The sequence below is a fragment of the Apostichopus japonicus genome, chromosome 23 (assembly GCF_037975245.1).
Source record: "Apostichopus japonicus isolate 1M-3 chromosome 23, ASM3797524v1, whole genome shotgun sequence".
Classification (NCBI taxonomy): domain Eukaryota; kingdom Metazoa; phylum Echinodermata; class Holothuroidea; order Aspidochirotida; family Stichopodidae; genus Apostichopus; species Apostichopus japonicus.
The window spans coordinates 2,356,859-2,381,538 of NC_092583.1; the positions used below are offsets into that span (position 1 = coordinate 2,356,859).

The 24,680-nt window shown below is 34.9% G+C and overlaps 1 protein-coding gene across 1 annotated transcript in view; it reads right to left on the reverse strand.

Moving 5' to 3' along the window:
• The window catches only part of LOC139964639 (uncharacterized), a 53,110-nt gene extending 28,838 nt beyond the window's left edge, over positions 1 to 24,272 (reverse strand). The window contains exon 1 of the mRNA XM_071966405.1: positions 23,600 to 24,272. The gene's annotated coding sequence lies outside the window, so the exon portion shown is untranslated. The remainder of the gene's footprint in view (positions 1 to 23,599) is intronic.
• Between the last annotated feature and the right edge of the window lie 408 nt (positions 24,273 to 24,680).

Genomic DNA, 24,680 nt, shown 5'->3' on the forward strand with positions numbered 1-24,680 from the left:
CACTTTCAAAAAGAAATGTTTGCTTAAAATCGATGACCTTGGTGGTGACTTTTAAGTTTTGATTTCCTGGTATATAATATGTCGATGTCATCATAATTAACCAACCAACCACTTGTCGCGCTATCGATTCTCGGCATATAAAGTGTCCATGTAAATGATATATACCGCTAAAGAAGTAACAGGATATTCATAGATTCTTTTTTTTATTGAAAAACTTCCAACATTCACAGATTTGTCTTTTATTGATATTTTTATATATATATATTTTTTTGGAGAACAATTTTCATGATTTTGATTATAGCAAAATACTTTTCTAGGCCCCAGGTGACATCCGCCTGAGTACGTTATACATACAAAATAAATGTATACATACCATAATATTTTCTTACGGGATACGCCTACTCGAAGACGTATGTTACGCAGCAAAACCGTGATTTGTATATCACCATATCTATTACGCGACAATCACATCACGTTATGGTTGCTTTCATACACATCGACGTGTCGTTTTCCCAGCTGGTTAATTTGCATTCATGTATATTTATGATATATTTTATATGTTTGTCCGTTTCAGCGATTACTTGAGAGAGTCCTTAATAACTTGTCTTACCTCCCTCGTGTGACTTTTTGTATTCTAGAAATGCTATGGAGGGACAGTGAAAGTACAATGCCTTGCCGCTTAGTATGCTAATACACCTACAGGCATACGTCATAAGTCAGTTACATGAAGCACGTGTAACCTACATTTGGTTAATGGTTCTGTGTACGCAAAACACATACGTTAAAGTGACAGCGGGCTAGTCAAGGGGAATTGAGAGCTCAGATTTACCCCACCCAGGAGCGGACTGGCCCATCGATTGACCGCCTTATCGGCTCGGAACGGCGTTGCGCAGCGGGGTCCAAGGCCCCTAATGCGACAATATAGGTTGCGAAGTCGAAGAGCACATATATCTCATTAGCCACACTAAAATTCTTAGTTCAGTCCGAGGCGCGATATGATTAGCTTTTTTACAAGACCCCGAGTCTCCGGTTGGATCCCTGAGCCAGTCACGTGGTCCCATCCCACCATTGAAATTGAATAAAATACGCGTATGTTCATGGCAATTGCTACCTGTTGGTTACTATGACCTATATGAGGATAAAATGAAGGCATCTGTTAGCTCCCACTCCTCGCCTCCACTCGCCACACACTCCGGGTACTTTAATCCTTTCCCATAGCATTAACTAAAAACCTTTAGAGCATCAATGAGTCCCGCCAATTACATGAAAGATTAGAAAGAAACGTTTGATAAAAGCAATTTTTGTTTTATAACTGTTTTTGTTTTTTGTTTTATACTCTACCCTCATGAATTTAGAGAGGCCGACCTTAAACAACTGTTTGTTAATTATTCCAGTAAGTTTTCCTCTATTCCATGTTTTTAGTGAACATCAAAATGAACGGTTACATGCATAAATGTCTGTCGAACAGGTGGCCTGCGATATATTTAAGGACGTCTTAAAACTAAACTTCTTGAAGTTATTTAAAAGAGCGAAAATACGATACAGCGTCGACTTAAAGAGAGAAAAGAGAAAGAGAGAGAGGGGGGGGGGGGTGGAGAAGAAGGAGAAGAAGGAGAAGAAGTAGTAGTAGTAGAAGAAGAAAAAGAAGAAAAAATCCCTAAGATAAACAAGTATACACATAAGACATCTGCTCATACGTTTTACGATTCGTCATTGGTTTGTTACGAAAGAAACGGAAAACGTAACATTTCAATGTTTAGAAATCACCAAAGCTGCAGCATGTAAAACATTAGAGATCTTGATATCTCTATATCAACAGAAGAATGAAAGTGTTCAAGAATTTGTGATTCAAGTAACCATGTTTATCTAGTGACGTCACGGGAAAGCATCAACTGACGAATGTATACTGATGAGGGGTGCTTGGAAAGGGGCAGCGGGAGGGGGAGGGGAAATGTCCTTTTTTTTTCAAGTTCACCGAGAAGATAATTCATCATGTGTGTAAATAACATCTATATTGTAGTACAGCATCCTATATATTTAAATGAAGCAGTAGCATGTACGTTAGAACTTGTCTTACCTCCCCACCCCCACCCCCAAACCAGCACTACCCCCTCCCCTCCCCTCCCCGCCCACTTAGTAGGATGCTTTCTTTAGATAAGAGTGAACCTTGTTGCTGATTGCTTTGGACATCTGCTGTGGCCCTCATGCCCACACGCGCGCGCACGCGCACACGCACACAAACATAGACACATTCACTAACGATGAAAATTGATGCTGTTCGAGTCTCTTTAATGGCGTGAGAACTTGCGATTTCAAGTGATGTTGGTTTCATCAGAATTTTCGATATCAAATTCCGATTTTAAAACCGGGTACTTTTTTATAAGGAAAAGACACCCAAAATAGAACCTGTATAGACATGAATAACCAAACAACGTTGTTCCGATCTCAACCCCAGCCCCGTTACATCGAGACTGCATGTAGCCGTATGATGATGACGTCACGCGCTGGGTATCACAAGTCCCTTGGAAGGAAATATAGATAATAGATAAGATCAGTGAGGGATTTACTAGTAACACGTGATCAACGTTTCATATCCCCTAAAAGACAGACGGAGAACCGGATGCTACGACATGAAAATAATGTGAAGGAAAAAAACACAGTCAATAGAATCGATGACATCAATAGCTTGTATCATGTTACTTGAGACTGTATACCGGAATTCCTTTTGTTTACTGCTGTAAAGGGATTAGTATCTGAGAACACATTTCTGACGTCATCACTATTCTTGCCGAAGACTTTAAGCACTAAATGACTTTTACAAATCCTTCGGGAAATTATAGTGACGAATATGTTGTAAAATACTTACGGTTTCAAATTTCATTGATTTGTTTTGTCGCACTTTTGTGGGGATTATTTTCTTAAAGGTCACCAGAATATTGTCAGAAAAGTACTTAAATTTGTGTTATTCATCCTCTCTTCCATACCTCTTCTCACACCCTTCGATCACGAAAATTCTGGCCAGTTCACTGACATAGACATTTTTTTACCTCATGTAAATAAAAATTAAAATCGATCAAGCTGTAACTTGAAACATTTTCGTCTACATACAGATCGTTTTGGAGTACTTTTAAAAACTAGATTTATTATTGGTAGGAATGTAAAAGAAACATTCACAATATTAGCAATGATATTGTGACAAGTTAGATCAATTAAAAATCTAACGAACAATTTCTCCTATGTGACCTTAAGGCAACATCTCTGAATGTTTTGCTAAGCAACATAAGGTACTCGCGGAAATCCCAAATGGGTGTCGTGTATCTGGCGATAAGTTGGACTGGGTTGCAAAGTCGTTGCTCCACACACGCACACACACACACATATGTATATATATATATATATATATATATATATATATATATATATATATATATATATATATATATATATATATATATATATATACTATGCATGGTCCAAAACATATTTCTACCACCGCACGTGCATAGATATTTTTCCATCATGATGACATTGGGATATAAATGGTGATTGAAGAGAACACGAGAATCGCAGGGCAACCCCATGGGATCACGAAGCTGTCTACAATTTTTGTTCAAAATCATTGATTTTAATCCTTCGCGATTCTATTTTCTTGTATAATACTTTGATTAGCATATACCTTACTATATTACTGCACCATGCACGTGATTTCATAAGTTGAGGCCTGTACATATATACGCTATCTAGCCAGGTCACACATAACCTCCTCATGGGGGATTGAACGCGGTCTTCGTCGCATCGAAATGCATTTCATCAAATATCATCTTGTTCAATAAAAACACGACAAAACGAGAGGTCTATACCCAGTTTAATAGGATTTCGATGAAAACATGTCCATGGTAATCTTGTCATTGCTTGACCAAGTTTAAGAAAGATTAGAAAGTCCATAAGACGGTTTTCCAGACTCTTATTAAATTATTTTTAAACGACTTAAGCAAACAGTTCCGTACCGGAATAATGTGTACGTACATATATAAGTAAATGGGGAGTATTGGTTAAGTAATTGGCGTATATAGGCACTTACACCGTGTTACACATAGTCAGATATGAATTTATCAGTCGGAACAATTAGGTTAATATATTCACAGACACAGATTTCTTTATATTATTTAACTTCGTTAGTTATAGTTGCATTAGCAATGCTTTTTAGTGTTGCTATTCTTTTATGATGCAGTCTGGAAAGGGGGAGGGTGCCGGCGGGGTGGGCGTCACATCAGGAGATGCGTAATAATAGATACGGGTAAATAACTTGGGCCGGGGGGGGGGGGGTGAGCTATGGTCAGTTTTGCAGTATATTAGGCGGGTAAATGAAATATTCTGTTTTTTCATAGACGCGTTATCGGCGTGTTGCACTCAATTTTAACATGCGTACAATTTTTTTGTCTTTAAGATTCAACCGCTTTTAATTATTTTAAGACGCAGCCGACAATCCTTGACCACTTATGGTGATTCTGGCATATTTGCGGGGTCAATGCTAATGGTCATCGATCGAAGCTGTGGTGACGTCACGATACGTGAGCGAAGATGCCATTTTACAACTTTTGTACGGTTTCCAATAGTGTAACATTTAAAAGCACACTGACGTCCGCGACAGAAGAGATCAACGATATCACCCCCACCCCACCCCCACCTTTGATATACAAGTTTTATATTAATGATTTACGTATATTGTTTCAGCACCATCCACCCACCCACCACACCCCTCCCCTTCCACCCACGTGCATGTCGGATGTAACACGTCCATGAGTAAGTTGTCTATAGTCGCTGACAAGCGCATGCGAGCATATAGGTTCAAAATGGACACATGTTACATGAGTGGGAGGACTTTGAACGTCTCTTACATTTAAGATTCGATAGATTTGTCACGTTATGGTCCAGTTTCCATGTTTGATTGTCTGTTTTGTTTACGCCGTCTTGTGGGGGCCTCTACAGAGGGAACTACATAGTTTGTAACTTGGCAGAATAAAAGACAAAAACCCAGTCAAAAGCATAACTAAGTTTCATTTTCAATAATATATGAAACGATATTGACAAGTTTATTGAAGCCAGTTCTCGTTTCCATATCTCAATTCTTTCGTTCTTGAGATACAAATTCTTGACATTTTTATTATTATTACTTTTTCCCTGTTTATTTTTGATATTATTATTAATATATTTTTGCTTCAAAACGCAAATATTTGCGTTACCATGTATGGACTACACTATCGATTTGATTTTAGATCTTGTGTTTCGTATTAGCATAGCCTTGGAATAATATACACATAAAAACCCTATATAAAGTCAATCGTGTTATTTATTCTAGGCCTATACTGCATGGCCATGTCCCTTACCCGATTACGTGTTTACAGCTCTCTATTTGATTAGAAGTAAATTATAATTGCAATATTGAACGAACCATAATTATTTTATGTATGACATGCATCTAATGTTGTTGCGCAAGGTTTTTTTTTTTGGCAAGTAAAATACAGGAAAATCTTCATTTTTTTGGATACCGCACCTAATTAGCAATGGAGAAACTATATAAAGGCGGGCGTTTTTTTCAAGTATATATACATGCTTATTTATAAATTCTGGACTATTGTTTATTGGACCTGGAGACTTGAAACTATTCATTGTAATGATAAAATGGTAGAGATGTGTATAAAATGAATGAAATAAATCAAGTTGGTTGATATACGTCCTTTGTGTGACATGGTTGGTGTTGCCCTATAGTAGTGTGTATATTTATTTTATTATTTTTTGTAAAACATTCTGATCATACACGTGTCGTTGCATGTATCAAATCTTCATATTTCTTAACTCTATACTTTACCTTTCACTCAAATTTATTGTTAATTCATTTGGATTTTGAAACTACTTTACCTGGAAACATTCGTATTAAGACGTCTAATATGTGTAGGCAAACTGCTTCAAGCCCAACGGCCTCCCATACTTATCAGACGTTCCCGCTTCGTGCTATGGTGACATGTTATGTGTGCATACGCATTTCGTATTAGCTTAAACCTCTTTCTTTGATTGTCACTTCCGAGGGAATTGAATAACAGTTTCAAGGAAATATCCAAATCTCAGATTGAATCAACCCATCAATTTCATGGAGTGGACAACGAGATTTGCGTGATAACTAAGTGAGGCCTAGTGTTATCATTGTGTCATTCTGATGACGGTTAGGCTATGAGTAAATCAAGACTTCAGTTTATCATGATGGAAAGGTCTGTGTCATATAAAGTCAGTTAGCAGTGGCGGGTGAGAGCGACGGTGGGTGTTGGAATGAGGGTGCTCGTGGGTGTGAGGAGATATTTAATGTCAGTGATTTAGAACCATGAAACAATTGAGAACAAATTGACGGATTGGCCTATCACTGTAAAAAAGGTGTAACGATGATTTCCAGACGTTACATGTTAATGGAGGGCGTGATAGGATAAAGGCCTAGCCAACTAGCCGTGCCATGGCATTAGACCTATTCATTACACTTAAACCATACTTGTAAAGAAACTAGGCTACAAGAAATCATCTTTAAACCATGATTTACATCTAAGCATAGTATATACATGTATACACGTGTAGCAGACGTGTTGCAGATGACAGTACATAAGGGATAAGCTACGCAGACTAAAATTGGTCGTGATTTCAAACATCCTCTAAAGTTCTGTCACATGAACAAAAACCAATAGTTTCTCTAATATCTACTCTTTATTTATGATCAATCAAACTCTGTAGTCTATATTTGATGATAATTTCAATTTCAAAATGATGTATAGTAGGCTATATAGTGTTTCTCATGGTTGATAACCGTAGGCCATAATACCACATGTCATTACGCTGGCAGAAACAGATCGAGTGATAGTCAAATATAGTAGGCCTACTATATAGAAACGGTTGAAAAAATGGATCCATCCCTTCCCTCTTCCTCCTCTCCCCTTCTGATTCCCGTCAGTTACCCAGCTGAAATTTACACCCTTCGGCAGGGAAAGACTTTATCCCCCTCCCCCGAGAATAGAACCATCTGCTCAGTCCGCCCCCCCCCCCGGACCGGCAGTCAGAATATTACCCAACACATAAATATATAAAATGTTTATGTGGTGACAACCTAAACAGTCGAAAGTTTTTGAACCATAAACCTGCAAAATATAGCACAATTTTGTATCTAAGCAAGCTCCATGTTAACAAAAGTACCCAAAGCTGGGCAGAGGTGGGGGGGGGGTGGACTCCTCTTTCCTTAGACTCCTTCCCCCTCTTTTCCCCATTCGGAATGAGAAATAAACAGTTATAATTCGATTTTGCTGCCAATTTACCGACATTAAAGTATTTAATTCCAGTCAGCACTCACTGCAATACCTTTATAGTGAACTTTTCTATATAACACACATCATGCTATTGCTATCAAAGTGAATTATATCTCTATCGTGTCATTTTCTTCGAGCTGTCCATGTTCCTTTCTTTTCTTCTTTTTCTTTTTCTTTTCTTTATACATTCCTTCTCTTTTGCCCTTCTAATATAACGTTTCTCTGTTCTTATTAATATATGGAAGGCCATAAAAAAAAAAAAAAAAACTTGAGCATTGTCAAATTAGCAAGACATTTCTCTCACGATATAAGTCAGTTCTGTAATAATCTCTTCCTGCAGTGTTCTATAAGGCAATTCGCATTCTATACTTAGAACTTTACATAGTATTGGATCTTGGATTTATTAAAAAACTTACACAGTCAAAAGCTATGCTTGCACCTATCTCTCTCTCGCTATATAGATATAAATATATATATATATATATATATATATATATATATATATATATATATATATATATATATACACATACACACATATATATATATATATCAGGTCAGTTTAAAGAATTGTAAATCCCCAACGGATATAAATGTAGGTCTCAAAAACAGTCAATATAACTATTGGAGACATTATACAAAGCTCATCTCAAAGAAAGAGGGTTCCATCAATCATTGGAAAAAAAGCAGTGATATTAAAAAAAAAAAGAGTCATATATGTCCCGATATGTGGAAGTATATATGAAAGGTAAAAAAAAACACTAATAAATGATATATAACCCCTACCATTGATATATCGGACCTTTCGTTAACGCGACACTGTAATTCCGGTAGACGTTATTAAAATGCTAATATCAAGTTGATATTTCGAGAAAATCTCTGTTAAAATTTTCACTCTTTTTTTGTTCTTTCAATATTCACCGTGAAAGTTAACATTTTCTTGTAATTCGGTGATGAAATGTGCTTGTATTAATAATTTCTGAGTTTCATAATGGCATTATCTGTGAGAAGATGGATCTCTTATATGATTTCTTTTTAATTTGTCCGTCCCATTTTATTTTTTTAAAACATTTTCTATGAAGAAAAAAACGAAGCACAAAGAACAAAGAAAAAAATCTAGTCTATATGATTGAGTCTGCAGTGTTCCAAACTTAGCGGGGAAAAAATGTACTTTCTTTTCTTTCGAATTGATTTTTTTTTTATCCTCACGAAGTAGGACTGGATACCAGAGGTTGTGACAAATATTTAGAAATTGTTCTGCAAGACTGATGGTAAATGAGGCGTGAAACTAGACAGGTTTTCCCATTTTGCATTCGATTATGTGTCTTCTATATACTTCCATTTATGTGAGGCCGACAAATTTCCTGTTTTCAAGTTTGATTCTATTATTATTATTATTAAAAATCAAACTGAATTGTGAACTGGAGGCAATGCCTATAGGTTTATTGCAAGGTCAGTTAATGGTTAAGAACAAAGGGCTAACTTCACACACATCAACCGCCCAGTTTTATAATGTCTTTTCGTAACTAGCAAAAGTTTTGCTTCTTGTTCCGTATCCGGTGCTAGGTGATAATTCTTTTGACACGAGGGGGCATTGGTATTTCTGCCAATTTTCACCGTAAAAGGTTATGGAGCATGTAAGAGAAAGGATTGGGGAAGGAGAGGGAGGAGGAAGGGAAGGGGGGGAGAGGAGAAGGAAATGGCTCAAGATGTGTGCTGTACTATCGTTTCAATCTGCTGACTGTTAATAGTTGTGGATTAACTTTCAGTTTTAATTAGATTTTGTTTTAACCTGCATGTTGATAATTTGTCGATGCTAGACCCCATACTAAACTCATATAGATTGTAATTTTGATTGGTTAAGGAATATTTAAAAAATTGATACATGAGTCCAAAAGTTTGAGAAACAACATCCCCGCATTTCATCTCTTCGTTTTGTGTGATTAAATATCAATAAATTTTATGTGCCTGCGGACGATATTGTTTTTCAGAGTTAAAAACGGGGTACTGACTTAGTAAGCAGAGTTAATTGTTCATTGAGTGACAATTATATGGAAGGCATGTATTAGTTGGTTATTTTTTTAATTATCATAATTTTTTTATAATTATTTTTTATTAATTATAATTTTGTTACAATATTATTTAATATATTTAATTTAATTTGGTTATTTGAAGTGTTTTCACAGTCAGTTTGGAAAATTACCAATAGTTGATGAAAGAACTCATTATAAGCTGTCGTCGGAACTGCTATCAGAGAGAATGTAGGCTATATACACTGGCAGTAATGGTTCAAGCTTCGATCTAGCCAAACACATTGCTTATTCTTTTAACTGGCTAAGCAGGGGCATAGCCAGGATTTGAAAAAGGGGTAAGGGGATTTGGACATGGGGCCGTTGAAAACGACTTCCATGAAGTAATGGGAGGGGGTTGTAGTAGTGCTCTCACAGCAAAAAAATGGAATCGAAATGGTGAATTCTATATCATATTAGGGCTTTTAGTTAGATTTATATTGAAGTGTAAATGTAAAGTTGTGCTAATAATTACTCTTAAGTTTAAGTGGGGGGTTGGTGGGAGGGGAAGGGGTTACACTACCGCACCACCTGGATATGCGCTTGAATAGAGATTATATTATATCAAATTTAAAAACAAGCGTTAATGATATTGCGTCATTCAGCAATGAATTGTCTGTTTGTGAGTAAAATTTGATGTAGGTGTATTGTTTAGATACGTGACTCATATCATCATTTGCCAACAAATATCATATTCATGAGTTATTCGAAGCCACACACCCCCCCCCCCACCCCCAAATAATAAAAATAAAAAGTTATTAATTTATATTAGATTTAATATAAAAGTTAATATACAGTTGAAACTGACAAAGTCGATTGATCATGGCATTTTGAAATTTCTGTGAAAGAGATAGGAAGGAAGTGTTTTTGAAATTTGGTAAGATTCGACCTCATGACACGAAATTGACGTCACTTGTTACGTACGTGATGTGCAAATTTGGCATTTCCGACCAAGGCTAATTGGTTATATAAGACTCATTTGTATGTTTTTCTAGACTAACACAGTGAGGTCATATATCTATACATTTTTTCTTTTAATCTATATAAAGTAAACAAAAATTCGATCTTATCGCCGAAACTTGTAGCTGGATTTTTTTGAAGTCATCTAGCGAAACCTGACAAAAGGATAATCAAGAGAGAAGGCCTTTTAGCTTCGATCTTTTATTGATCTTTGACTGTTTTTCTTTAAGTTCCCTTTTTCATCTTATTAAAATGACAGAACGCACAGATGAAGTTGTGAAAGCTCAATATTTTTCAAATGCAGGATGTTGAAATAGATTGTAAAGTTAAATTAGCCAAATGAATTATCATCCCAAAAATACCCACCTTTTTTTTGTTGTAGTTTTTGCAAAGGACATTCTTTCTCATTAAAACCGTAATAATATACTGTCATGTGCACATGTATACTGTTGTCATGAAAACAGACGTTACCATAGGAACACAACTAACTACTTTAAGTACTTTTTTTCCATTTTCATCTTTATCACTAAACGTAAAGTTACGGTACGTAAAATATGTGTCAAACAAACAAACAAATGAATATATATATATATATAAAATTTGTTTACTGGGCAAATTTTGCGTTACCTGGCGTGAGCATTTGTTAATAATTCTTGGAAGCTCCCAAAAGGGCGTCTTTTTCTATCACCCGCATATTATGCGTACAGAATAGTGTTTAACATTAAGATGTTCTGGTGGTTGTGACACCCCTCTCCCATCCCCTCCTTCTCTCCCCCTACTCCGTTCTCACGCCTTAACATAGCCGAAACCCATTCAAAATACATTACACAAAGCATCGCAAGTTCCGTATACAAACAGATCATGTTAACACATACCGCATATATATATATATACCTAACGATGTAATTCCTACTGAAAAGTACTTTTTTTTCTCTGGTACAGTTTTTGGTCCAATGAAACAGATAACTTTGACAAGTGGGAGAAGGAGGATGAGAGGGGGATGAGTTGGCGTGATATGCGAGGGATGGGGAGGTGTGTAATTTTCCGATTATTATCAACAGTGTGGCGCACATTTCACGCAGAATCTTAGCGTTAATCGTTTCCGAAGGTAAACAATCGTATTACTACAACGTATTAAAAAATATACCCACTGTTATACCTCGAAAAGAAAAAATTGCAAGGTTTTTCCTTTTTTTTTTTTTTGACATCCTAGACAAAAATTAATTATTAAAGTTAAAGATATTTACAGATCATGGAATCTTTTTCATTAGAAATCTATTTACCTTTCACAAGACGTGAAGTTTTACCCTTTCTTCTTAAATGTCAAGAGCTACTCAACGGGACAGGAATTTTACTTCAAATACAGACCTTAAATCTGTCAGGAACAGGACGCGATCATAACTAAACCATATTAAAAAAAACAAAAAATGACGAAAATGAAACTCTTGGAGAATTTTCGGTTGTCACTTTCGCGTTCCATGGTAACGTAACTATGTTATTTTTGGCCTGACAGGATTCATCACCTTGGCCATAGAGAAGAGAACGAGGTTTTTTTCTTATTGCTATGGCTATGTATATTTGTCTAAGGTATGAAGTCATTTTCCAGAAGCCGAAGGAAAAACGTCATAAGATCACTTTTATGAACACTTTTTGGCGTTGAGAACCGTTGTTGAAGGGCAAAAAGTTTTTTTTTTCTCTGAAATAATTTACATTGCATTTTTTATAACATTTGTCGTAGAATTGATTCTCATTAAGTTTCTGAAGTTCTATATATCGTCGTGTTCATAGTCAAAAATATCCTTCATTTTTTCTGTCATTTTTTTGGGGTAAAAATATGACAAAAATATGTAAACGTTGGTCTATAGTGAATAAGATTGCTGAGACAATTACATGTTTTAAATAAAGAAAGTGTCCGAATACTGTCCGAAAGTTGCTACAGTGATTTTTTTAACTTACAGACACTGAAGAAGATTAAATTTAATCATTTAGTTTCTTTACAATGATATTTGGGAAAATGTTATCTGTGGATGGCTTTGAGAAAGGCATAATAAATAATATACAATGACTTTCTGTTGACAAACAAATGTGAAAAATGATATGAGGAGAAAATATTCCCACATTGCTGGTTAGAAACCCCATCTCAATATCTTCTCCCTAACTCGAGATATGGTTGTTTTGAATGTTACATGGTTTTGACTGGCTAAACCTTCAACTATATATACTCCAGGAAATTGAATCACAGTAGGGAGGCTCTGTGAAGTCATCCGTGTGGTTTCTCTTCAAAAACTTTATAACCCTCCTGTTGATTTATCCCTGAAACCTGGTTACAGTTGGAATGTTTGCATTAGATGTCAACGTTCTTTGTACTTAGAATTCCATCAAAATGTATCTCTTTTCAGACTTTTTGTAGAAATATTATTTTCGTCAGTGGATTTTGTAGAAATATTATTTTTCTTTCGTCAGTGGATCTTATTATACAAGAAAACAAAGAATATGTTCAGTTGAAGTGCCTTGATGACGTCATCCATTCTGCTGTTGCCAGATACAAATTACGAAAGATTTGAACGGGGGCAAAAAAAATCACATCTTCACGTTACAAAATACTATGAGGATGTGGTTTTCGCCGAATTATTCAGATCACTTTCAGCAATTTGGCTTCGTATAATAATCAAATTTTAACCAACAGAAAATCCCTTTAATAGCCATATTTGGCGGCAAGGGAAGATAATTAAGACGGAATCAAGTTACACATGTAACAAGACAGACATTTTACTTTATTTCTTTCTTTCTTTTTTCTATTTTTCTTCACTCTTTGAAAGATTAAGGAGAAGTAGAACAAATCAAAACATGAAGGTTTTTTTTCTTTCTTAAACCATTTGTTACAATCAATTGTTTAAATTTCAAGAATACTAAAAGGAAAGAAAAAACACTTCTCTTCTCCCAAAATTTATTTGCTATACCGTAAGAGCCCCCAATAATTCTGATTTATCTCCTTTTTCCTTTCCTTTTCCATTGAATAATGGTTTTGTCTTCTTCTAAAAATTCATTTCTGTCTTCATTTCACCGAAAGGCTGTCTCTATCTTGGAAGTCCCATGGAAGTATGGTATTGAGATGTAATTAAATCCAACTGACAAGTTTAATGTAGATTGAAAATCTAGCCGTATCCTATGTCAAAACTGCTTGATTGACTGACAAAAAGTATTAAAGATTGTAGATTTTGGTTTCAAATTGAATCTAAGAGTAGTTTTTTTATCGTTAGTACACGCATAAACACCACTTGAACAACAAGGCCGTGTGTGCAGTGAAATTCGTTAGCAATGAGTATGTATTCTGACGTGTAGGGCAAGATAGATAGATAGATAGATAGATAGATAGATAGATAGATAGATAGATAGATAGATAGATAGATAGATAGATAGATAGATAGATAGATAGATAGATAGATAGATAGATAGATAGATAGATAGATAGATAGATAGATAGATAGATAGATAGATAGATAGATAGATAGATAGATAGATAGATAGATAGATAGATAGATAGATAGATAGATAGATAGATAGATAGATAGATAGATAGATAGATAGATAGATAGATAGATAGATAGATAGATAGATAGATAGATAGATAGATAGATAGATAGATAGATAGATAGATAGATAGATAGATAGATAGATAGATAGATAGATAGATAGATAGATAGATAGATAGATAGATAGATAGATAGATAGATAGATAGATAGATAGATAGATAGATAGATAGATAGATAGATAGATAGATAGATAGATAGATAGATAGATAGATAGATAGATAGATAGATAGATAGATAGATAGATAGATAGATAGATAGATAGATAGATAGATAGATAGATAGATAGATAGATAGATAGATAGATAGATAGATAGATAGATAGATAGATAGATAGATAGATAGATAGATAGATAGATAGATAGATAGATAGATAGATAGATAGATAGATAGATAGATAGATAGATAGATAGATAGATAGATAGATAGATAGATAGATAGATAGATAGATAGATAGATAGATAGATAGATAGATAGATAGATAGATAGATAGATAGATAGATAGATAGATAGATAGATAGATAGATAGATAGATAGATAGATAACATACAATTCATCTTCAAGAGAAACAGGCTGTTAGTTGAAACTCCATCTCATTATTAGCCATTTTGATGAAGAAAAGAAATATAATAAAAGGCCTATGTTAGGACAAATACGGACGAAATTGTGCGTTTAAAAATGTTACAATGTGCCTTTTTCTTTCCATGACTTAAAATGCATTAGCCAAATTTGATAACTCAAGACATGGACACAATAGATTGTTAGTTTATATCAGAGATTAATCATCAATTTCAATGTTACCATAGAAACTGAGTATAAACGTTTATTCAGTATCATCTAATATTCTGCCTATGAATGGACACAATGTTTTATCAGACCGCGAGTAAAGTTATAAGACACATTCTGTTTACCGAAAGAAAGGTTCGTTTCGCGAACAATGTAATCAACTAGACATTTCATGATCATTTGCTTCCTTTCAAGCCCTAACATATTTTATTTTGTTGTTAAACTTACATGCATTGTTTGTACACATTTGTAATTACAAAATGTATAACAATGAAACTGTAACAAATACAAAATAGGTTAACCCAGATTCTGAAGAACATGGAAAACATTTTAAAGAAACCAGAGCAGAGAGAGAGAAGAGAGACAGTTTAAATTGCCCTGTAATAGCTTCCGTTTTGGTTTAACTGTTTTATAATAAATAAATCAGCAGTTTTAAAATGGCGGATAGGAGAAAATGTTATCCACGGCCACCTCGACAGTCAACAAAGACATCAAATACAAACGAATATTTATGTTTATATATATATATATATATATATTTATATATATATATATATATATATAAATATATATATATATATATATATGTTTATAATGAAAGAGTGACGTCAGATGCCACGTGTCGTATTCCTATGCTTTCTAGAGCAACTAACACGTTTTTTTATATAAAATTGTTCGTTCTTTGTCCATTGCATAATTCCTGTCGACATAAGAAATGATGGACAAACTACATATACCCAGTGTAGTACTCAGCGTATTTCTAGTTCACGAGTACAATAACATAAGTATCACACGAGTACAAGAATAAGTTCCTACTATAAGCACTGAGAACAAGTAAGGGAGTACCAGGCCATAATTTCAAGTTCGACTGAGTACCTAATCTTGCATTAGTCCTTACACTAGATCACGAAAATATATTTTGTCTAAGATCACGTGATAGCTCACTTGACGTCATCCCTTCATGATCACGTGGTTACAGTCTCGGAAAGGGGAGGGGGCGTGGACTTGGTTTGAGAGTGGATCAAATATTGGAGATTTCCGTGCCTTTAAGCTGTGTAGTAAATTGTGTAACTTTTCTTAAAACTTGCGAATTCCAAGTACAAGTCCATAAGGTCGAGTATAATAATTACAGGAAAATATGCAAGAATATGAGTACGCATGCGGACTCGCTATAATCTGGTACTCAAATTTTTATTTTATTTTTGTAAACATTTCTAACTAGTGAAACATTTCTGTTTGGCTGTACAATTCTATTCTTTTCTGCAACAGTCGTTGTTTTCTTATGTATACTTAGTATTACAACGGAAATGTTCATGTATAGGGTCTTTACTATGGCCTACGTGCACCCTGTTAATTAAAACTTCGCATCAAAAAGTGACTGTCTTCCTTTAATTGGATAAAATAATAAATTAGAAAAAGCTTTTTGTTTTCTATCTTACCGATTTTTAACTTTTTATTTTGCTTTAAATATTTACTCATTCTTGGCATTTTGCGTTTTTCTTTAGATTGTATGACAGAAATTTATCATTCTTAGAGATTTAACAACTTATCTTCTCATTAATTATTTAAAGCGGCTTAACCTGATCATTAATATTTTGTTCAATTTCGCTGTCTAATTTAAGAAATGTAGCTAAAATAAAATAATAAAGTAAAACACTTTTGCTTTTAAATGTAAACCAAAGAGACTGTGAAATATTGGGCTAAAATTATGAGGTCACTTCTTTTAATTTCTTGGAAATATTATAACCCTTTAATAAACTTAAAACTCTTTTAATATTTGTCAATAATATAAAAGATAGTTAATGACCTCAGGTCAGTGCTGACGTCATAACTTCCATTTCGGTAACCCTTTTTGACGGATTAAGCTGGATCGATAAATATTCCTTCGATAATTGACCAATTGTCAGTTACGACAAACCCTCTCAAATTGTGTCAACTAAACTGAAAATTAAAAAAATTGTTCTCTGATCACGAGCCCAAACTTAAATATGTTTACAAATGCATACACGATCTTTTCGTCGGAGAACAAAATGGGCGCTATTTGTCGAACTATAAAAGCCAGAACTGTGTTTAGCTACATTTAGGTCTAAGTGAAATTGATAGTAATTTATTTAATAGCATATGTTATATAAAATGCTGAAATGAGAGTGCAAGAATGACAATGAATGAACACTTAAAAGGCATAAAATAAAAATAAAAATATTAAAAATGACTTCAGCAGAATATGTGTACAGCAAAGTAGGGAAACTTGACTTGACATTTCGAATATGTTACTATAGCAAGAAAATGAATAGACGTCTTTCAGAATCCTGGATTTTCAAAATAGGCGAGTGCTGGGGGGGGGGGGATTGGCACTGGAACTCCCATGTAGGGGATCTGCGGGGGGGGTCTGAGAAAGCATTTAGAACTTAGGTCAATAATTTGGTCCACACTTTTATATATTCTACATTCTCCGACGTCTGGACAGATGCATTGGCTTACTAAAAGTTTTGTTTCAAAGTACATGTTTGTGATAATTATCTTCTATTTCTTAAGTCCCTAAAAAAGACTACAGTGCGTACTCGTTTACTCATAATTCTTACATGATTATCTCTGCTGTGTACTCATACTCATGATGTTGTAATCGTACTCATGATGTTGTACTCGTACTCATGCTGTTGTACTCGCATTCATGCTTTTGTAATTATACTCATGCTGTTGTACTCATTCTTATACTGTTGTAATCATACTCATGCTGTTGTACTCATACTCATGCTGTTGTATTCGTTTTCATGCTGTTGTAATCATACTGATGCTGTTGTACTCGTATTCATGCTGTTGTACTCATACTCATGCTGTTGTACTCGTATTCATGCTGTTGTTCTCGTACTTATACTGTTGTAGTCATACTCATGCTGTTGTACTCATGCTGTTGTACTCGCATAACAAGTCTAATCCCAATATTTATATTCATATTCAAGGCACGCTTTCCCCCTCCTCTTGTGTTCAAGGATGGGTAAGGGCATGGGTGTACCCAGATATGTATATATGAATATTCATGTATATATGAATATGTATCCATTGATGGATAAAAGATTTGTGTAACTTTCTTTCTTTTTTTTTTCTTTTTCTTTTTGTGTGGTTGTTATTCGAGTGTACAAATGGTAGTAAAGCTTCATGGATCATCAAGTTGATTGTGCATTTCGGGAAACAGTTCCAATGCAGGCTGGTAAGGCTCATATATATATATATATTTTTTCATGCTTTTAGCCAATTGGAAGACAAAATGGGATTACCGAATCGGTCAGAAAGAGTTTGAATTATTGAATTCATTTTCTTTTCACTCATTGCCCTGATAGTTTAACTTTGTACTAAGTTTTGTTTGTTTGTAAACAAGTACTGTAGAACAGGTGTAGTAAGTTTCAATATATAGTCGGTCTTGTATCAAGTTACCCAAAATTAATGAAACTTAAGAGCCGTACAGAAACATGCAAGATGTAATGAAAACGTGGTAAGACCACAAAGAAACCACATGACGTATGTACTCTTAGGAATGTACAATAATGTTGTAAAACAAGAAAGAAAATGGCGTTTTTGAGATTGTAATACAATAATGTTCGGCTATTGGTGTCAGGTCAAATTTGCTTTCAAACAACGGTTCTATATTGTGTATGGGGATACTCCAAATTTACAAGCATACTGCTTTAATTCAATTGACCCGAAACAGTGTGCCCGTTCTTTGGCATCTTTATTAGATTTTCCGGCCACCTTGGTCAGAATTGTCAAATCGAATGAACGTTTACGACTGTATAGATGGACTAAGTTAGCCAGTAGTAAACGATCCTCCCCAGAACATCGTACTTGTAAATAGGTCGATCCTATATGGTAATGACGTTACCGGTCCAATGAATCAATAAACACCAGATATAATACGGGACAACAAGTGGTAGTAAATGTTTATCAGGAGGCTAGTTTCGAACAATGCGTCAATTCTTAGTATTGACCAACAACTCGCGAGCAAGCTATCTGTATACATGTATGTATATATATATATATATATATATATATATATATAAATATATAGATGTATATGTACATATATATATATACATATATATATATATATATATATACATATATATATATATATATATATAAATATATAGATATATATGTACATATATATATATATATAGATAGATATATATATAAATATATAGATATAGATATATATGTACATATATATATATATATATAGAAATATATAGATATATATGTATGTATATATATATATTTATATATATATATATATATAATTCATATCGTAATGAGTTGGAAAATGTGTGTGTATATAGCCTATATATATAGGCTATATATAGGCTATAAACAGGCTATATGTAGGCTACATATGGGCTATATTTAGTGCATTTACTTGTAAAGTGCGTTGTTGTCTACTGTATATGTTGTTTCTGTCTCTAGTGCAGGTTACGTGGTTACCTATAACAGCACTCTACGTCTCTTTCTCTTGAAGAAACTCAACAAATTGGCAAGTTCATTCGTTCGGTATTGGCCCAGTTATTTTCACTTTATTGAACCATTATACTATTCGAAGTCTTGATTTAATGTTTACCATGAACTGTGAAATGAAGGCCAAAATTTGTTGACTGAGAAACATAGGCTATATATACAAGTCTTGCATCCTCTGTAAATACTTTTCTGTGCTATGACAACAAAATAGAGGTTTGCGTTATCACTATACATATATGTGCATCTACACCGACGATCTCTGTTTGATTATGAAGCTACCTTTGGCTATGTAGTTCATGTTCTAATTAATAAAGGCAAAGTCTAAGTGTTGGCAACTCGACAGCCGACTACCAAAAATCTATCAGCGCTTGCAAAACATTGCCGATAGCAAACTTCATATTTCTTAGCGATGATTCTCCAACATTAAAAACCTGCAGTCGATGTCGTCTGCGCATGAAATGTTGATTGATTTTGCTGGTAGCTGAGGGCGGGAATAAATCTACGGGGAAGTGCGTTACGTTCTTGTGAGGTCAGGAATAGACGGGGATGAATTGAAAAAGAGTCATAACCGCGTCGACCACCCTACCAAACCTATTCACCCCTCCCCCTTGCCTTAGTGAAGAGAGAGAGAGAGGGGAGGGGGGACAACTGGAAAACATGGTAACAAATATTGATGTTACTGTCGCCAGCAGATTATCAAAATTGACAGAAAATTAAACATCTGACAACAAATATTTGTGATCCACGTGGTTCGTTCATTCCTTAGATCCTTTCATTTATAGAATGAACGTTGTGGCATTTATCTCGATTAACCGGTTTACCGTGGTACCGTAGTAGTATAGTATACCGCAATATATAGTGTTAAATCTGTCCGGTTTTTCCTTTTTCTTATACCAGAGCTGGATCTGCAGACTATAAATAGCCAATCTAACGATCAACATTTTACTGCCTTCATTTGATGTTGATTGAACATTGATTAAATTACAGTGTAACCGTCTGGAATTTCTAGCTAACTAGAGCGAAGTCTTTTCCTCTCACTCCTTCTCTCTCTTCTTACAAGATTATTTTCGTTACGTAAGAAGAAATAGTTTAATAAAATCGTTGTCGCATTATTGAACAGTCATTTAGGTGAGAGGAGGGGAGGGGGGGGGGAGTATTTTCTTATCTTCTTGCTACCGAATAATTCCTTTATGACGTCAGATACTACCCCTTATTCTCCGGCAATTTCCAATCTTTATTCGATGTTCATACGCCATGTGACTTTTGCCGTTGTTTTGTTTGGTCAAAGTCCTTCCTCTGTGAATGTCCACAGTGTAAAAACATGCATAAAGCAACAGAGGGAAGGGAACACTCCAAAGGGGGGGGGGGAGGGTAATGGGGGAGCAGGGCGGACAAACTGTGATCTTGGTCCCGGGCAAAGGCGATTATCGTGAACTGCCTCCACCAGCGTCGTAATCAGCCAATAATGAATAAGGGGGTCATTGACGTCCCCTCCTAGGACAAAAGTGTCGAAGTTTAGGTCACTTTTGAGTACAATCTATCTTACATGGATAAGAGCCACAATATTCGAACAAAATGTGTACATCAGCGTACTGAATATTACACAATATTACACAATATCCTATAAAGCGGTCTTTTACACAGTATGAACAAAGATCTCTATTTACTTCGCTCCTCGCTTACCTGTCTCCTCACAACCTTAGCACCACGTTCTACCTTGCATAGAATGTCCTAATGTGGTAACATTTTAACACTGAACGCCCTCTACAACACAGTGTAATGTAGCACAGTATGATCACAGTCTGAACAAAGTTCTGTATGTTGCACAATAGACTATAAAGCGGTCTTTTACACAGTATTAACAAAGTTCTCTGTGAATTCTAATCGAAAGCTCTCTTTTGGATTTAAAAAAAAAACCCGCTGCATTTGGCTGTGACAGTTGACTAATGAAACTAGTGCAAAGTTCTGCATATGAAATATTAAATCGAGCGTTTCTTTTGATTACAAAAAAATACATTAAGCTGGTAACCAAACACCATAATGAGAATATCGTATTAATGATTCCGCACCGAGTAAGAATTGAGACTACGATAAGATGACAATGTTGATATTCGTGTATAACAAATAGGGGAGGTTTGGAGTGAAATGAAGCATTTTTTTTATGAGAATGAGGCAATATCAGATAGCATCGTATGTGTATGTATATATGTGTATATATATAAACATATATATATATATATATACACACACACATACATATATATATATATATATGTGTATATACATATATAGCCTATATACACACACACACGCACACACACACACATATATATATATATATATATATATATATATATATATATATATATATATATATATATATATATATATATATAAATTGTCTATATTCATTTTTATTTTGCTCATGTCTTTCTGTAGCGAGTAACTTAACCATTGTAAGCGGGAGCTGTTTCTACTCCCTGAGGGTTTCGTGCAATTTCTGGCTTATTAATAATCGTTGGTATTTGTAAGGACTACTTCGAATCAGCCTAATGAATAGTGACGAAATAATAACAGCAATTAATTATGGTAAGACTAACGGGAAAGAGAGTTCCGTATAGAGAAGGGGAGGGGAGGGGGACAGGGAGATATGAAGAGATAGAGAGAGAGGAAGTTGAAATTTAAAAAAAAAATGGTGATACAAACGATCAATATATCTATCTGTTTGATTTCTGTTCTTGGGCAAAGACCATTTCAAATTCTACTGTTATACTTGTACAATGGTTCAAATGATGCTGGTTGTAGGGGCCGTCTGCTAAATGATCATATCATTAATGTTGTATCTAGTGAACAATTATGATCTTAAAGACATCTAATGAAAACCATGAATTTCCGGGTCGTTTTTTGTTTGTTTGCGTAGAGCATGCGTAGAGCATGCGTAGCATACTATGTGTAATAATATATGTGTAATCCCAACAAAATGCATCAAACTGGATTTGTTGGGATTATCCTCAGTTCTTACTGTAATCCTTATATCACATGGTACCGATTTATCATATTTATCAGCATCATCCAGTTTTTACTTTGGTACAAAACTTAAGATTTACAGTAGTAACTGTGTTCTCTGTGTGAGTATTGTGCTTAAATTTATAACGTATTATTTTCCCCCTATGATGTATGAGACTTTTTTAGTTGCGGTAACTATCTCCTTTTACCTATACGATCACCAAAATATCCCCGCATTCCTACCCTATACCGCCCCTCCCAATAGTTTTACGTTAATTAAACTGAAAAGAATTATGGGATGGATTCGTGTGTAAAACACGTGTGTTTAGAACGGCGTTAAGGTAAGACATCTTCCGCAATACAATTATAGAATCCTCGATATTGTCCACTATCAGAGATCTTTCTTTCCTTTTTTCTTCTCTTTTGCTAAGTTTGTTATGTGTAAAAACAAAGTCCTTGCTTAAGCGGTATTATCGGGCGCATAACCAAGGGTGGGGCGAAGGGGCGACCGCCCCCCCCCCCCCTTGAGCATTTTTTTATTGTACGCTTTTATGATATCGCTAGTAATTTCAAAATAGAAAATGCTTAGTTGCAACTTGCAAGGCATGGGAAGTGCCATTTCCAGCGATCTGGGAGGCATTTTCAGCCCAAATTTTCTTGTACGCTTCGCGCCAACCTATGGTGGCGCTACGCTTAGATAGTTTGCAATGCCGTATCTACAGTTTCGCCCCTCCCTTGGCAAATTCCTGGCTTCGCGCCTGCTTACTTTACTTTTTTTCTCATTTGCTAAGTTTGTTATGTTTAAAAACAAAGTCCTTACTTAAGCGGTATTACCAATGACGTAAGACTGAGAGGGCCTTCTCCACCCCACCCCATCCTCCTTCCCCCACAAAAAAAGAAAAAAAAAAGAAAAAAAACATAATTAATTAAAAGAGGGAACCATAATGACTGTAACTAAGGAAGGCAACTGATTTAGGGCCTCAATGATGTAAAAAGCTTCTGGATAAAACATGCCTCTATCTTGATCGACAGCACGTATTTTGATTTTAAATTGTCGGTAGGTTCGACCAAAAAGGGTTCCAAAGAATACCTTGTATAGATCTAAAACCAAAAAAAAAATAAACAGGGGGGAGAAATATTTAACAAAGATTTAAAGAGTTTGTTCAACTGACGGTAAACGAATCGCTTGGTATGGACACAAATTAACTAACTTAACTTTGTTACATAAAACAGCAAGAAACAAAAGAGGAATACATTATGTTCTTCAGCTTTTAAAGAAAAATAATCTCCTCTTTGTTCTTAAAACAAAAGATAAAACAATGAAACTATTGTTCAACTCACCTCCTGCCTACAAAAGTATACTCAGTCTTGACACGGCGCGGCCTCTTGGTTTAATCTCCAATTAAATACGTCCGCACTCCTCTATACTTTTTTTTTCACAAGCCTTTAAACGAAACAAGATTCTTGCGACAAAAATTAAATTAGAAAAAGAAAAAGAACAGAAAATTGTTTCCTTTTCGTCTCCGATTGTAATGCTCTCTCGGTCTGGTTACCTTGTTGTCAGCTTGTCTGAAAATTGGGAATATTTCTAATAATGGTGTAAGTTGAGCCTTATAAACCGACGGCGAAAGTTTCCTGTTTTGTTTGAAGAGCAGATCGTCAACAGATATCAACGTGGTCAAATGAAAACCGAGACAAAAACCTACCCTGATTAAATATTGCTAGGCAATGAGTGAGAACAGTTTTTATATCAGTAAGCTTCAGTCAATAGCAACGGGAAAGGCAAAAAATATATAAAATACTCTGTATTTATTTATCTTTTCTATAACTATCTGAAGAAAACTCCGTTGAGAATTAACTGTTATTAAACAAACATTGAAGATTTAGTACAACTGTTCAAATCTTAGTGGTTGCAACAGCACGAGTTTCCGCCAATACCTGTAAACTTATGATTTATATCACTTGGGGAACGGTGCTCAACTCTCCGTGTGTACAAATTCGATGACTTTTATCTAGTGTATGGAACGCCGTGATAGACTTTATATATGTATACATATATATATATATATATATATATATAGCGGCAGTAATTCCCCTCCTTCACGTAGACAGCGACGCTTTCACACGCGTTCGTTTCAACTTGTTGCATGCAATAGAAAGGTTTAAAGCGGAGACATGAGTAAAAAAGAAGAATAAATTACACAGAAAAATACGTGGTAATCAGGACTGGTAATTTGGTCGTTTTTTTTTATATTATTGATTCCCTTCTCAGGTCACTTTTTCCTTGACATGGCGGCGTTCTTTTCTTTTCTTTTGTTAAAGACAAGGTTTCTTTGGTAATGACGGGAGCAAGTAACATAAATACAAATGACAGTTCAGATGGAACTAGTTTAAAATAATTATGTTTGTATGTAAGGGTGTT